This window comes from Carya illinoinensis, chromosome 4 (assembly GCF_018687715.1).
Source record: "Carya illinoinensis cultivar Pawnee chromosome 4, C.illinoinensisPawnee_v1, whole genome shotgun sequence".
Classification (NCBI taxonomy): domain Eukaryota; kingdom Viridiplantae; phylum Streptophyta; class Magnoliopsida; order Fagales; family Juglandaceae; genus Carya; species Carya illinoinensis.
In genome coordinates, this window is record NC_056755.1 from 6,098,014 (window position 1) to 6,104,013 (window position 6,000).

Sequence of the window (6,000 nt, forward strand, 5' to 3'; positions counted from 1 at the left end):
AAATAAGCTCTTCTTATTTCATCACACTGATTAACTGGATAATCCTATATAGGAGGACGTAATCCGGGATCTCGTTGTAGAGAAGATATACCAATCTCTTTAGAATTAAGTGTTGATGATATAAAATAAATTCCCTCAAATGCCAAAATTGGAGAGTTAAGATTAGGATTTTCCTTATGTTCATTCTTGGAATTTTATAAGAATTTTCTAGAATATCAACTTCTTTTATTTTAAAGAATAAGTCAATAGTTTTTAATTTAGACATTATTGATGAACCTAAATTTAAAATCAAATTGAAACATATAAAATAAAGTTAGAAACTGAACGAGAGATTTTATAGATATTTTAATAATAAGGTCTCAAATTTAAGTCAAACAATTTAAAATTGAAAATCAAACAATTTAATAACACACATAATGCTATAAAAAAATAACTTAAATCAATACATACAACTATACACAATTATATAATATATATATATATATATATATATATATATAATATGATTAATACTAATATAAAATTTTTATAAAGAAAAAAGACATACTCGAATATAAAAAAATAAGTAAAATGTAAGGAAATGCTGTTCTTGAAGCCGTGATATGAGAATTGGCAGGGGCTATCAAATTAGTATGTTAATCTACTAAAAACAAAATGTTAGTTTATTATATATAAAAAAAAAAAAAACTATTAATCTACTAAATAAATTAAAAATAATAATAATGAATTCAATTCTAGAAACTTCAAAAACTGGGTATACTAAATATAAATCTCATTAGTCAACTTCGTATACTAAAAGTCTAAGTAGAAAAAACATTAAAAGCATTAATCTATTAACCAAATAAATAAAATAATGTTGTGAGTGAGGGCCTGAGGCCTAAATAAGTAACTAGTGCTGCGTGCGAGCCCGTTTCTCATCTCTGGAAGTTTCAAAAATCAAAAGGGCCGAGCCTTTTGAGATTTGAGTCTTTTGACTTTGATACAACTAAACAAGAATGTGAGAGAGATGCGATAATACGATGAGGCAAGAATTGATAAGATATCTGGTCCTCTAAAGATCAAGAAACTAGAAATGGGTCCATCAAGGGTCGCGCCTCATAATTGAGCAGGTAAAGTTTCTACTTCTTTTCTTTATTTTGATGTTAGAAAATAGAGAAAATAAAATGTGAAAAACAAAATGTGAAAGACGAGATGTGAAATATAGTGTTGTATCATGTGCGAAAGAAATGTCAGTCTATAAATAACAGTTTGGCAGATTGTTGTAAGCCATAACTTGGAGATTGAAATGTTTTATAAAATGGAAAGAGATTATAAATAATACCGTTTATAGTTAGATTTTTTTAAATTTGATTTATAATAAATATATGTATTTTATTTGTTATGAGATGTATTTTATTTATTTCATTTTTATATCAGATTAAATTTTATGAAGGGGCTAAAATAAGTTCTAGAGGCGTCAATATATGACAAATTAATATTATTTTATTAAATAAAAAAATTAACATACATATATATATTTTTTTCAAATTTCTTGATTGATCAATTCAATCTTCTTGATTGTCTACCATCATCGCTCCTCTTGTGGGAATTGTGGCTGGCTCGCAATAAAGCCATATTTGAATACTCCGACACCTCAGTCCTTACTATTATTGTCAATATTAAGAAGTAGTTTTGTAAGCTTAATCCTCTTCTAAAACCTAAAATTCTCACTCGTAAGTATAATATTGAGGTTCTCAACATTTCATATAGGAAAAATCTATTTGTCATCCTCACACTTCACACACCACATTTATTTTAATTTTTTTTTCATTTTTTCTATAATAAATATGTAGTGTGTGGATGATAAATAAAATAATTTAATTAGTTTAATAAGAATAAAAAATAAAAAAAATAAAAATAAAAATATTTTAATATATAAAATATGTGATGTAGGATGATATGTAGTATTTCTCTTTCATACATCCTTCGGTTAACTGTTCGTACCAAAAGACCTATTTTAGTAAAAAAGATTCCACTTCCTTTAGATACTCTCAAGCCGAATATTGACAATGATTCAAAACGTAACATTGAGAATGTTGATTGTGGTGGTATTTTACGGTCCCATAATTGCTCTATCATTGTAGGCTTTTTTTTTTTTTTGGCACCAACATTTTTGATGAATTGTCAACTAACAATTGGTTTAACTTTATGCTATGAACTAAGTGTTTTTTACCTGATTGTTAAACTCGATTCTCTTATTTTTGTTAATTGGCTTGATAAAGACTCTTTCCCCCTTGAAATTACACTGATATATGGGACGATATTGTATATTTCAAGAACCTTTTCTCTTTTAGTAATAATCATTTATACAAAGAAGGTAATGTTCTTGCAGAAAGCCTAGCCAATTATGGTGTAATGGTAAGTTTTTCTTCTCTTCTTCAACTCCCTCAATATATGATTGCTCTGTTTTTTCTAGATCATGTAGATCTTCCGTCTATTTGGCACTAATTTTCTAGAATAGTACTTAATTTTGTTCTATTTTTCCTTTATATTTCTCATCCCTTTAAAAAACTTGGTTTTGGGATTTTTTTTTTCTTTGTAAATCCCAAGTTTTCTCATTTTTGTAAAAGATATTCCCCTTAAGTTTTTTTTTTTTTTTTTGGTTTCATTTCATTTAGACTAGAATGGTTAAAATTTTTCGTGCTGGAACAATAACTAGAATGAATACGTGGGATGTTTCGTTTCGGCTAGAATTCTATCCATTTTGACTGGATTCCAATATTATGGCCGGAATGGATGTTTTAGCATTGTTTTTAATTTCATACCGTACCGGCCGGTATGACTGGTATATGCCGTACCGGCCATTGGTCTAGTATAGAAATTATACATGTTTCATACCGGTCTAAATACCGGCTGGAATGGATGTTTTAGCATTGTTTTTAATTTCGTACCGTACCGGCCGGTACGACTGGTATATTCCGTACTGGCCATTGGTCTAGTATAGAAATTATACATGTTTCATACCGGTCTAAATACCGGCCGATATTTTGGCTTGTACCAGCCTATGTACCGGCCAGTATTTTGGTCCTCATTTTTTTTTTTCATTTCTTCAAAATACAAACTCATTTTTTGACTCTAAATTTAGACCAGACTATTTATAATTTATATATATATGTATTTATGTATAATTTATTCATATATAGATTATTATTTTAGAATATAATTAATATATATTTATATATATAATTTATTCATATATCAACTATTCCGAAACGGTATTGATATCAAAATATTTCGTTCCAGTACCTTGACCAATACGACATCCGGTACAGTATTCAAAATATTGTGTTTTAGTCCAAAATAAGCATTAAGAAACATTACAAACAAGATGTGGTATGAAATCCAATTTTACACCCTCCAATAAGGGTGGTTACGTTAGGTTTCTATAGTAATTATAGTAGAACTGATCTTAAGTAATTGGACGCATTTGTTCTCCCCCCTTCTCTCTCTCTCTCTCTCTCTCTCTCTCTCTCTCTCTCTCTCTCTCTCTCTCTCTCTCTCTCTCTCTCTCGCTCCTAAACAATTGAAACTGCTCTGTTTCTGCCGAAGCTAGAAGCTACTTTGTTTCTCCCCCATAATCTCCGGAAAGACCCTTACAACCAAGAGAGCTTTTTAAGTATTTGTTTCTTTTTCCTCTATGCTTTGTGTTGATGGAGCTAAGGGCATTTTAGTAGTTTTCTTTTAGGAAAAAATAGAGTTTTTTCTTTCACCTTTAAAGCTTCAAGTTTGGGTTTGAGATTGTCACCGGTAGCAACTAATGGCTGTTTTTGGGTAATATTTACTCTAATAATCACATAGAGTTCTTCTATACAAGGACCTACTGTTCACGCAACCTCCCCACTCCGCCTACGTGGCAAATTAATTAATTTTTTTTTAGGGAAAATGCGGGCGTTTTGGTCAGATTTTAGATTTCAATTCCATACCCCCCGCCGCGTTCTTCATTTGTGCTGCATTCTCCCGCGTCCTCCCCCTTCCCCCCCCCGGTCGTTTTCCGTGAAGTCGAACGTTGGCCGGCGCTGGGCGGCGCTAGCCGCACAGTAGGTGAAAAACACTCCGGAAAGGGGGTTGTTGCAACACTGTGGCACTGTGTGGGTCCATCATTTCGGCACGGTGTTGGGTCGGTCGACTGGGTTTGAGTTATTGCAGAACCTCGGTCGCGGTGGGCAAGGTGTTCCACGTCTGTCGCCGGAAGTCGAGCGGCACAAACAGAACCGAGCGGAACTGTTCTGAGAGAAGGGAATCGGGTCCACTATCAACGTCGACAGCAATCCGTGGTGGTAATCACCAAGCTCCGGCTGGTATATTTCCGTAAGTCCCTCCTCGACTGTAAGTCCCTCTTCAAGCGTCGATTAATTCAATATATGTATGAAAAATTTTTCCTTTTCTTGAAGCTTTTGTTATTACGTTTAGTATTAAAGGAGAATTTTTTATTTGTTGGATGTAAATATTTGGGTCTGTCGAAGAGGTTGATGTTCTGGTGTTAAAGTGATGAATTCGAATTTTTTTGATCTGTTGCTTATAATTGTGTTAGGGTTTGCTGCATGTTTATAGGGTTTTGATTCCCTTGCTGTTTGAAGGTGCATGGCATTTACGGCATGATGTTTTGGTTAACAATCTGGGGCATTTCGAAATATTTCCTTCTATAAATGTGTAGAATAGAATTAGACATGGACTTTAAGTCCGATTCTGGAGGCTCAGTTGAAGCTTAATGGTTTAGAAATTGTAGGTGATGTATGTACCTAGCTGTATGCCAAAGTAGGTGTTGTTTAGTTTAACTTATAGTTTGTGATTTTATTTGGCACCTGAGAGGTGAAAGTCAGTATGGATCATTTGGGTTTTTATGAAATGAATTTGATTGTGATAATCATGATGCTGCTTTTGTGTTTGTTGATGCATGAGATTGGAATGGAGGGAATAACAAATTGTCAATTGAATGGAGGACCCACCTGATTAACATGATTTTCCTTTCTTCTTGTTGAAATTTTGTTATTCATAATCACAAGGAGGCAATGACTGACTTTGTTTACCTCTTTTGAGAGGGAAATCAAAAACCCATGACCCCATCTATCTTTAAATTATCCCCAACTCATTTACAGCCTCTTCTTCTTCTTCTTCTTCTTTTTCTTCTTTTGTGTGTGTGCACTGTGCAACAAAAATATTTAAGGAAAAAACTATAAATAATACATAGTGGGCCTCCCATGAATTTGACTAATTTGGTGTGACATGGCACATAGAATCTGTTTTAGCAGGCAAAAATCCTGCCTTGGATATCCGTTAGCTTGCTTATCGCATTTACAAGTGACCTTTTTACTCTTAAATGGGACTACTTGTAATGAGGTTTTTGGGCAGTTTTTGACAAGCTCTTGAACATCTAATTAGGGGTGTTTATTTTCTGTACTTGGAGTATGCCTAATTAGGTTATGAGGATTGATTATGAGGGTTAGATAGCGTTTTTCCTGGTTATTTTTAATTTTTCTGACATTATAGTTTGAATGCATGTTGCAGTTGCCTGATTAGAGGAATGTGGTGGTTGAGGGATTTCTTATGTTGATGCATTATTCTTGTTCCCAATACTTAGTCCAACAATCGTGATGGGCAAAGAGGAAGATGGAAGGCCACCCAGGCCATCTACGTCGACTTCTACCACCCATGTAGGATACACACAGGTTATTTGATTCTATTATGTTGTCAAAAACTTTCCTGTTACATTTACTTAATCCATTAAATGTGCTTTTTTTGTATGTTATAGGGATATTATGGTACTGTAAATCCATATAATCCGCCATATATGATGCCTTCAAATACATTTCCAATTCAATATCCATATGCTTGGGGTAGCCAGGTAAAGTTATTTTACCTTTTCCTATATATATATATTAATTTTATTGCGTGGGTTTGAGTTATTATAACCCAGTGGGTTGGTAACTGTAGTATGTCGCAGTGCCACCCTTTGGACCAAAC